This window comes from Crocuta crocuta, unplaced genomic scaffold (assembly GCF_008692635.1).
Source record: "Crocuta crocuta isolate KB4526 unplaced genomic scaffold, BGI_CrCroc_1.0 scaffold61, whole genome shotgun sequence".
NCBI lineage: Eukaryota > Metazoa > Chordata > Mammalia > Carnivora > Hyaenidae > Crocuta > Crocuta crocuta.
Genome location: NW_027528369.1, coordinates 215498 through 226776, shown reverse-complemented (window position 1 = coordinate 226776; position 11279 = coordinate 215498). Strand labels below are relative to the sequence as shown.

The 11279-nt window shown below is 48.5% G+C and overlaps 1 protein-coding gene across 1 annotated transcript in view; it reads left to right on the top strand.

Annotated features, from left to right (window-relative positions):
- CHST6 (carbohydrate sulfotransferase 6) overlaps positions 1-11279 on the top strand; it is a 13709-nt gene that overhangs the window by 92 nt on the left and 2338 nt on the right. Inside the window, 2 exon segments of the mRNA XM_077754199.1 lie at positions 53-354; positions 10243-10318. The gene's annotated coding sequence lies outside the window, so the exon portion shown is untranslated.

Sequence of the window (11279 nt, the reverse complement as noted above, 5' to 3'; positions counted from 1 at the left end):
GTCTGCCCTCACACGCACGCATCCCGTTCTTACGACGCCTCTCGGTTTCCAGGGCACTCCCGCCGCGTTTCCAGGGTCCCTCCGCCGGAGCTCGCCAGGTGCCTCCAATATCGAGGCATCCGCTGACCCCGCGCCCGTGCGCCTCGCGGCCTTCTCCCCGGGGTCCCTGCGCGCCCCCGAAGAGCCTCGGGAGCCCACGGAGCACCTCAGTCCCTGCGGAGTCTCCCAGTGAAGACACAGCCGGCCGTGGACTGGACCCGGGAAGAGGCGAGGTCAAGGCGCCGCTGCAGAGCCTCAGCAGAGAGGTGTCCGCCTCCCCGCCGCGCCAGCTCGCGCAGGGACGCCAGCTTCGGGGTACGTTGCTTCGGCCTCTCTCCACGCAGGGCGCCCCCACGCAGGGGCATTGATCTTGTAGCGGAGGAGCCGGGTGTGGGGAGAAGAGCTGAGGGTGGTCGTTCTAGCAGAAGGTGGCAGGGGCATTGCAGCCCCCAGGCGCTGGATTCAAAGTGCCTTCCTGGGGCTTCAGCTGCACAGGCGATCGCTGCTGGGGATCCCTAAACTCTGAAAACGGGAGTTTCCGAGGGCATGGCTTTAATCCAGAAAGCTTTTTCTGCGGAACTCTTTTGAGGAAAAGCAGCTTGGTAAGTGAACTGAGAACCATATGCAGCTGAATTGGAGCCTGGCGGCCCCTGTTTTAACTGCTAGATCTTGGCCTCAGCGGAGGTGCTGCGCAGATGTTAACTCTCTTTTCTGTACCCTCTTTTCTTTTTTTTTAATGTTTTATTTATTTCTGAGAGAGAGAGAGAGAGCATGAGCAGGGGAGGGTCAGAGATACAGAATCTGAAACAGGCTGCAGGCTCTGAGCTGTCAGCACAGAGCCCGAAGCGGGGCTCGAACCCACGAATCGTGAGATCATGACCTGAGCCTAAGGCGGACGCTTAACCGACTGAGACACCCAGACGCCCCTTTTCTGTACCCTCTTGCACCGGAAGCATGAGGATGGGAAGACTGAGGCCTAAAGAGCAGAAAGGACTTGGCTGCCCTGGGGCCCAGAGCCAGGGTGCCAAGTACCAGAGTTAATGAGAATAGTGTTTGGCCGCTTCCGCACAGTAAGGGGCGGCTGTGCTGAGGGTACGGTTGCATTTACTCCTCTCCACCGCGTATGGTAGGGGCTGTTACAGCGCCCTTTATAAAGGAGCCGATGTTAGGAGTGCCCTGCTCAAAGTCACACACCTCACTGGTGCAGAGGCAGAATTTGAACCCAGTCGATCTTCAGAAGCCAGTCTTCTGGCCGTTATTCACTGCTGTATTGCATGTACATGTTCTTTTTTTTTTTTTTATGTTTTATTTCTGAGAGAGAGAGAGGGAAAGCGTAAGCAGGAGAGGGTCAGAAAGAGAGGGAGACACAGAATCTGAAACAGGCTCCAGACTCTGAGCTGGCTGTCAGCACAAAGCCCGAGGCAGGGCTTGAACCCATGAAACACGAGATCATGACATGAGCGGAAGTCAGAAGCTTAACTGACTGAGCCACCCAGGCACCCCTGCATGTACATGTTCTGACCCTGCCTGGGCTTGCCACATTCTGTTCCTAGGGTCACCTGAACCAGATCAGGCTATTGTCCTTTTTCCTTATGAAAATGCTTTCGCTTGGATTCATAGAATATAGTTGTAATCCAGGATTTGAAAGATTTCTGAGCAAATACTAGGGTACTTTATATTAAATTCTAAGTGCTTTATAAATATTGTAAGTATTCATTCACTCTTCAAATATAACCCTGACCTGGGTTATATTATTTCCTCCATTTATTTATTTTAAAAAGTTTTTAATGTTTATTAATTCTTGAGAGAGAGAGAGAGAGAGAGAATGCACCTGGGGAAGAGGCAGAGAGAGAGGGAGACACAGAATCCCAAGCAGGCTCCAGGCTCCCAGCTGTCAGCACAGAACCCGATACAGGGCTCAAACTCAAGAACTGTGAGATCATGACTTGAGCCAATGTTGGACACTTAACTGACTGACCCACCTGACACCCCCATATTTTTAAGTGAGCTCTAGGGGAGTCTGGGTGGCTTAGCATCCAACTCGATTTTGGCTGAGGTCATGATCCTAAGGTCATGGGATAGAGCCCAGTGTCGAGTCTGCTTAAGATTCTCATTTTCTCCCTCTCTCTCCCTCTCTCTCTCCCTTCCCCTTCCTCCCTCCATTACTATTCTTCCCCTACACATGCTTTCTTGCTTGCTCACGCTGTCTCTCTCTCTCTCTCTCTCTCTCTTTCTCTAAAACAAAACAAACATACAAACAAAAACCTTTTAAAGTAAGCTCTAGGCCCAACATGGGGCTTGAACTCCACCCTGAGATCAACAATCACATGTTCTACCCACTGAGCCAGCCTGGTGAATTTCCTCCATTTAATAGTTTCAACAACAACAACAACAGGCGCAGAGACATTAAGTAACTTTCCCAAGATCACACAGTAAATGATCAAATGGAGCTCATCAGCCACTGTGCCCTCCCTACTCCCTATCATGAGACAGAATCCTGCTTCTCTAGTCTAGTAAGGGGAGCTGGGTACAGAAATGCGTGAGCAAGAGTATTCTGCGTGGTGATAGTAGTGCGAATGGTGATTTCTCAGTGTCATCTAATACTCAGGCGAGTTGAAATTTCTCTGATTGCCTCAAAAATCTCTTCTTCCGCTTGGTTTGTTTGAATCAGAATCCAAACAACAGCCACACACTGCATTTGGCCGTTATACGTTTTGAGTAGTTTTCTTCTAAAACATCCCTTTCCTTTTTTTTATGTCATTGAATTCTAAGTATGATTTGCTTTTCAAAAATAAATGAATCAAAATGAAGTGTTACAAAATAAACCAGAGAACATTCCAGATTATCCCTGTAATAAGAGGGCTCCGTCAACACCTGGGGGAACACAGGAGAATGTGCCAAATGTGCACTCCCCACCCCCATCCCCTGCATGTGTTATTTCAGAAAAGAGGTGGGAGCCCCCTGACGTGGTCTCCCCAGCTGTAAGGGTCTATGATTAGGTCCTGTGCAAAATTCATTTTGAGGATCCCCAACGTTCAGAGCCAGGGAAAGGTGTTACGCGTTATCTACTCATCTGCCCTGAAATGCCCCCAGGGTGGCCCTGAGCCAGGGGGATTTAAGGCTCCTTTCCCAGACAATTTCATTTCATTTCCCAATAGATTGCTGCAAGCAAATCCACTTCCTCCAGCAGCATCTGGGCTGTGTGACTCCAGCCTCCTTGCCTCTGGCTGATGCCACGAAGCTGCCCATTAGGGCTGGCAGAGAGCAGATGCGGCCAGGGCTCGGGGCCAGGAGTGTCTTCTGCCACAGCCTGGCCCAGTCCACAGCCCTGAGGCTGAGGGCGGGCTTAGGACTCTTCCCCCCTTTCAGCGTATAGGAGGTAATTCCCCGTCCTTCCCTTGTCCTACCCTGGCCAACTGGTACTCAGGTCAGCCCGAGATTGGTACTTGGTACGCAGGCACTTCTCATCCTGCAGTGAAAGCTGGAGCAGCAAGCCCCACCCATGCCCGTGGCTCCTTTAACCAAGTTTATGATTTTACGATGACCAAAGTAATACACGTCTATCCTAGACCACCTGGAAAGCGCAGCAAAGCACTAACCAGAAAAAATTTACTTGTTATCTGGCCATAGAAAAGGAACTACTATTCAGCACACATCCTTCCAACTTGTTTTCTATATATAGTTGTGTATTTTTTTTTAAATAAAAGCTTTATTGAGATGCAATCCACATACCTTAAAGTTCACCCTTTTATGGTGCACAGTTCACTGGCGCACAGTATATTCATGTTGCGTGTTAATCACCTCAGAGTTCATCCATGTTGTAGCACGTGTCAATACTTCCTACTGCCAAATCACATTCAATTAGTTGATTCTTGAACAATGTGGGTTTAAACTGTGAGTCCACTTATATGCAGATTTTTTTTCAATAAACATAGTATGGTACTGTAAATGTATTTTCCCTTCCTTGTGATGTTCTTAGTAGCATTTTCTTTTCTCTGGCTTATTTTAATACATGTAACATACAAAATAGGCATCAACTGACTGTTACTGTTAAGGCTTCCAGTCAGCAGAAGGTTATTTGTAGCTAAGTTTTCTGGGAGCCAGAAGTTACACATGGTGGGGGTGGGGGGATGCCTGGGTGGCTCAGTCGGTTAAGTATCCAATCCTTGATCTCAGAAGATCAGGTCTTGATCTCAGGTCTTGATCTCCGGGTTGTGAGGTCAAGCCCCACATAGGGCTCCTTGCTGGGTGTGACACTACTTATAAAAGTTACCCATGGATTTTCAACTGTGTAGAGCGTGATGGCCAACTTCCACATTCCTCAAGGGGCAATGTATATGGATGTACCACACATTTTGTTTATCCATTCATCAATTGCTAGATATATGGGATGTTTCCACTTTGAAGCCATTATGAATAATGCTGCTGTGAAAGGTAATAACAAATTTTTGTGCGGACATGTGTTTTCAGTCTTCTTGGAAATGTATTTTATTTTATTTAAATGTTTATTTATTTTGAAAAAGAGTGCAAGCCGGGGAGGGACAGAAAGAGAGAGGGAGAGAGGAAGAGATTGAGAGAGAGAGAGAGAGAGAGAGGGAAAGAGAGAGAGAGAGAAAATCCCAAGTGGGCTCCGCACTGATGCAGGGCTTGATCCCATGAACTGAAATCAAGAGTTGGATGCTCAACCAGCTGAGCCACCCAGGCACCCCTGGATATATGTAGTTTAGAGTGGCATCTCTGCGCCACTTGGTAACCCTGTGTTTAACCTTTTGAGGAACTACCTATTGTCTGCAGCAACTGTGCCACTTTACATCCCCCAGCAGTGTCCGAGGCTTCCGATTTCCCCACCTTCTCACTAACACTGGTGATCTACCTTTTTGACTCTAACCATCCTAGTGGATGGGAAGTGGTATCTCATTATAGTATCGATCGCCATTTCCCAAATGGCTAAAAATGTCAACCATCTTTTCATGCGCTTATAGGTGATTTGTATGTCTTTGGAGAAATGTCTACTCCAATCTTTTGCCTGTTTTTAAGTTGGGTTGTTTGTCTTCTGTTATTGAGTTGTAAGAGCTCTTCATATATTCTGGGTCCCTTGCTATACATATGATTTGCAAGTATTTTCTCCCATCCAGGGGTGTCCTCTTTCTTTCTTGATGCTCTCCTTTGATGTTGGTGTATTTTTAATATCCTTGTATGTTTTGGTCCTTGTGGTTTCTTCCACTTGACACTATGTAGTTAAGAGCTCTACAGTTAGGTGGTGAGGATTTAAATTCTGACTCTGCTGCTGTGTGGGTCCTTTGGGCAAATTTCTTAATCTTTCTGAAGCTCAGTTCCCTGATCTGTAAAACAGGGAAGAGTATCAGGTCCACTTCGGAAGATGGGCAGAAAACTCTTGGCACACAGGAAGCTCTCAATAGATGGTATTTACTGGTGTTCCATGTTTTCAGCCCACTCTAAACATTGATCTTCCTCCTTCTCTCTCTCCTTTTCTCCCTTGCCTTCTCCCTCCCCCCCCCCTTTTTTAATTCTCTTTTTCCCTCCTTTTCAGCCTTCTTTCTAACAGATGCCCTGGGCTCCATTAGAGCTGGTTTGTCCCCCAGGGGTGGCCCTTGATGTCAAGAGTCCACTGATCCCTTATCTGGAATCTGTTTTCTCTAGCCTTTGGGATTCCTGAATAGGGATAGCCTCCAGCTGATGCCAAACTGAGAGAAATCTGAGCCCTGGATTTGTACATTTCACTCCCTTAGATGCCATGCCAGGGCTGGGAGGGGCTGATGACAGGAGATGCTGTGGAGTCAAGGGCACGCAGAGCCAGGGTGCAGGTGAGGGTTTCCCAGAAAGCTGGATCCCTGGACTCCAGCTCACCCCTTCCTGTAGCACACCATCCTGCCCTCAGGTTTCCCCTCTGCAAGTCAGGCCCCTCCCTATGTCTCTCAGGCCAAGAAACAGTCAAGGATATTTAGAAGATACTGTCACTTTAAAATGCTCAGCAGCTGAGCGAAATAAGTCAGGCAGAGAAGGACAAATATCATATGTTTGCACGTATAGGAGGATTAGGAGGAACTTGACGGAGGAACAAGGGGGAGAAGAAGAGCAGAAATGGTGGGGGAAAGGGAGAGAAGCAAATCATGAGAGACTCTTGAATGCTGACAAAAACTGAGGANGCTCAGCAGGACGGTGCAGAAGCTGCTGGGGATCCTCTCTCTCCCTCTCTCTCTCTGCTGCTCTCCTGCCTGTGCTCACGCCCTCTCTCTCTTTCTCTGCCCCTCCTCTGCTTGTGCTCTCACTCTCAAAAATAATTAAACTTAAAAATAAATGCTCAGTAGGAAGAAATGTGGGACACATGCCGAATTCCTCCCTTTGGATTTGGATCAGAGAGTATCTGACTTCAATTAGGCAAATCTTTATTAATATCATCTACTTGCTGAGTCTTTGGGATATCTCCTCACGTGACACTTACTTCCTTATTCAGTCAGGATTCTGACCTTTTTATTGAAATATACATACAGAAAAAGAGCAGAAGTCATAAAAATACAGTTTAATGACTTTCCACCAATCAAACACACTCGGGTCCTTAGCACCTCCTGAAGAAACACAGCAAGATGGGCCCCCAGAAGCTCATTCCAGGCTCCCTGAGGGCTCTGCCTGCACCCTACCCCCCAACACGACCTACTCTTCAGTCAGAACACTTGATTGTAAATGGCAGAAATTGAGCTCATGCTGACTTGACTAAAAAAGGTGGTATTTTCCCCAACTGAGAAGTCCACGGGTGAATCTTGCCCAGAGGGTCCAGATGCTGCCAGCTGCTCGCAGCTCTCAGACTTTGCTCACTTCTCTTCTGTGTTGCCTTCCTACCCAGGCAGTTTCCCTCTCCCCTGAAGATCTACAAAAGTCCTGGGATTGGACTTGGGGCAGATGTCCATTCCTAAACCTGTCGCTTGGTGGGGGGATGGTGTGTGGAATAGATAGACAAACCAGGCTTGGGGACGCATGACTCCCTAAGAACCGGGAAGTGGGCAGTCAGCTCCATGCAAGACACATGCACTTTGTGGGAGGGGTGGTTCCGCAAAGAAAAATCTAGAGGCTGTTAGCAGAATAAGGAGGAACAAGTACTGAGTGGACCCAAACAGACTCTGTCTAGTAGTGCACTTGTGCGGCTCAGCCCCACACTGGATGCCTGGGAACAGACAGTCTGAAGAAACACAGTCTCAACTCTCTAGAGTTGTTCACAGGCAAGAAGGGGAGGCAAAGTGTCACTCAGGGCAGAGTGGGACGTGGCTTTAGGGAGGCACGGATGAGGTGTCCTCAGAGGAAGCTGGGATGGGCACTCACAGCAGAGAAGAGGGGGGAACATGGAGTGTTCATTCCAGGTCATCTGACATATAGGAAACTGGGTCGGAATTACGGGAAATGAGTTTGGAAAGCTGAAGGTTGTTGAGTAGGAGGATGACATGATCAAATATATGGCATAGACGGCTCTGGTGGTTCTGTGCAGTATGAAATGCAGGGGAGAACTAGAAGGGGATTTTTCCAGAATCCAGGAGAGAAGTATGCATGCCAGGACTAGCATGAGCCTCCCTTAGCACTGGATAGTTGGACCACTCACTCGACCATTATCTGGTCCCTTGGCCACATCATAGGTATGCCTTTAATGTTCCCAGATAGATTGTCAGCTCTGCTATGAAAAGGACCCTGGACATTGGACCTCCTGCACTGATCGTCTCCTTATTATCTTTTAACTCTTTTCCCTCTTTTATCCATCAGTGATCTTTTTGTTCTACCTTCTACACTTCTTCAATTGTATGTTTCAACACTACGCTTTTAATCTCTAAAGCAATTTAACTCCCAAGAAAAACAAAGGGTTATGCAAGAAAGGAAATGTGGTCTTAGGGCACTGTTCTGCTTTAGCGGTGAGCTATTTTACAAAGCCATATGATGTACATTTTGAAATATTGACTTAATGACAAAAAAAAACTTGCAGTGACTTGACAAAGACTTACTAAGTAAAGTGGTCCTGGGTATCAGAGTTGGAGGGGAAACTTTGTTTCCTCTTGTGGCCTCTTGTACTTTGTTCCCACCTTCATCCCCCCCAAATACATGATTGTTTTTATCACTACCATCAAAGGCTTAGTGGAAGTTGGAGGCACAGGTATGCTGGGGTTGGGGAAGCACAGAAGCAGAGAGCATCACTTCCTTTTGAGTCAGTGGCCCTTGCACTCATGTGGAGCTGTGTCTGCCAGAAGATGGGGCCCCCATTCTAATTCTCATGAATAAAATATGAGTCCACGATGACCTTATATGTACCTCTAGAATCTTGTGTCACCTCTATGTATTACCTTTTTCAAAAATCAAACATAAAAATAAATATGCCCCAAAGAATTTTAAAATGAAAGAATGTGTAGGGGAGAGGGAAAGGGCCTTCCAAGATGGAGGACTTCACTGGGGAAGGGCTTAGGAGTAAGACCCGCCCCAGAGTGCTACCCTGGGTGTCTGGCACTTGGATTTAAACCTCTGCCCTGTTCCTTACTGAGTATTCATGTCTCTGGGCCCCACTGCCTCAACTAAAAACAGATAGAGGTAGGGGCGCCTGGGTGACTCTGTTGTTTAAGCCTCCGACTTCAGCTCAGGTCACAATCTTGTGGTTCATGAGTTTGAGCCCTGCATCAGGCTCTGTGCTGACAGCTCAGAGTCTGGAGCCTGCTTCAGATTTTGTGTCTCCCTCTCTCTCTGCCCTTCTGCTCTCTCTCTCACTCTCTCAAAAAGAAAGAAAAACACTTTTTTTAAAAAAAGAGGTAATTTCTACCTTCCAGGAGTGTTAGGAGGATGCAATTCAATCATAAAGTACTTATCTCAGTACCTTCCCAACCTGTTCTCCTTAACTTTGAACCCTGAGATAATTGGGTGTGCTCTATACATAAGGCTCCTTATCAGAAAATCTCTCACAGGACCTGGACTTCTCTGGACACTGCATGGGGTAGGATGTGTTAGCCCTCTTCCTAGTTCTCAGGTTCTAGTAATAAGATCAGGTATCAGTTCCTGTATTGTGTGAGTCACTTAAGAAAATGCCTGGTATCCCTAGAGTGCCGGTAACAAACATATTGGCCTGCGGTCAAGACCCTCCCTAGCCCGAAAAGGGCTGGGCTGGCCAGGGCAGCTGTGTTTGGGCCAGACATCAGGGTCCTGTGCTCTGCAGGGATCCCACAAGAATGGGAGAGGCCAGCTGCTTGGGATCAGAAAGTGCCAGGAGCTTAGAGATAGAAATGCTGGGCCGGGACCCCCCTTTCCCTACTATCTCTCCAAGCCTTGGGTCCTTCTCCTAAAACGTTGAAATCATAATGTCTACCAAAGGGGCCATTGAGTTAAATGATAGCATTTTGCACTTGCGGTCATTTATGTCAGCACATGTGAGTTAAGTTCCCTTCCTCTCCTGTATGCTGTTCTCGCGGGGACGCACGCCCTTGAGGAGATTACGTGTGCGGAGCAGAAAGGCCGCTGCTCTCCCTGTTTTTCGGGAGCGAGCAGAGGATCCAGGATTCAGGCGGCAGCGTCGGAGTAAACAGATGCAAGAGCAACAGGAGCGAAGAGGGAAAAAGTCAGACCTCGGGGTGTGCGAGCTTGGCTCATGGTTCCTCCCGCTGTGAGGGACAAGTGTGACATTCTTAAGATCCACTAAAGGACCCAGGAGTGGTTGGGGACTAGAGGCGGGCTCGGGAGATGCTGGAATTCCAAATGTAGGTGACCTCAGGGTGTCTCAGCTGGGTGTAGACCTCCCGTGGTTCCTCCTCTCCAGACACAGCGCGACACGGTGCCGGGAGCAGGGAGCACGGGACACGTGTGTGGCGCTCGCAAGCCCTCCGTCCACGTGTGGCACCTTCCTCATGACAAGCCCAAGAGGCTAAATGTTATCATCCTCATTTTACAGAGGAAGAAATTGAACCTTGGAGAAGTCCAGTCATCTGCCCCAGGTCTCCTAGCTCCTAAGTGGCATCAGAGGGCTCCGTGCCAGCCCCTCCCTTCCCCATCCTGCAGGAGACACCGCCAGTTCACGCCCATTTGGAAAAACGTACCCTGTGCCTGGTCTGTGCCCGGCTCCAGGCCAGGGCTGGGCAGCTCTCTTCCCACCTGCAGGGAACTTTCTGTCAGTCCCGGAATGCAAAACTCCTGTGAGACCCTGACCCGGCCTCCCTCCTGCTTCCTCAGGCCCTGAAACACCCGCAGACATTTTCCATGGACCTGTGATTGAGGTGGGCGCCTCTCCCCGCAGGCCTGGACCACAGTGAGTAACCGCAGTGCGCAGAGGGCGGACGTGGCCGGGGGCCGGCCTGCTGTCCTGTGCCTTTCCGCCTCTCCCTTAACTGCTTTCTTCTGCACATGCGCGCAGCTCCAGCCGGGACCCTCCCTCTGAAGTCCGCGCAGCCTGCAGCGCTTTACTCCCTGTAGGTGGCAACACCTGCGTTCTTTGTCTATGTCATTTATTTGTTTACTTTTAATAATAAAAGCTGTACCTTCTTGTCTAAAAGAAGTCAACACAGAAGTGCACTGTGTGTGGGGCGCCTGGGTGGCTCGGCTGGTTTGGCTCAGGTCATGATCTCATGTTTCATGGGTTTGAGTCCGGCATTGGGCTCTGTGCTGACAGCTCAGAGCCTGGAACCTGCTTCAGATTCTGTGTCTCCCTCTCTCTCTCTGCCCCTCCCCTACTATCTCTCTCTCTCTCTCTAAAAAATTAAATAAAATTTTTAAAATTCTATTTAAAAAAGAAGCGCCCTGTGTGGAAAGTGCAAGTTATCAGTTATGGGATTTACAACATGCCCTGCCCACCCCCCACCCCCCTGCTCATTCCATTACTCCAGCACCAGTATTAATCCTCTTTTTACAGATGGGTAAACTGAGTTAAAGACAGATTAAGTGTTTGGTCTGAGATCACTGGCTAGGAAGTGGCTGAGCCGGGTGAGGGAGCCAAATCACTCATCAAGCTGTTTAGCTAAACAACCTAAAATTGTCTCCCAAAAAGGAATTCTTAGCAAAAGGTGGGAATTCTGTGTGTGAGAGAGAGAGAAGAAATAAGGAAAGAGAAGGGAGGGAGGGGGAAGGAAGAAAGAAGGGAGGAAAGAAAGTAAGGCAGAAAGAGAGGGAGAGAAGTGGGGGGGAAGGGAGGAAGCAAGGATGGCATACATTTCCCACAGGAGTCTGCACCTAGCCTTTTGCACTGCACAGACTAGATATGGCGGATGTCTTGA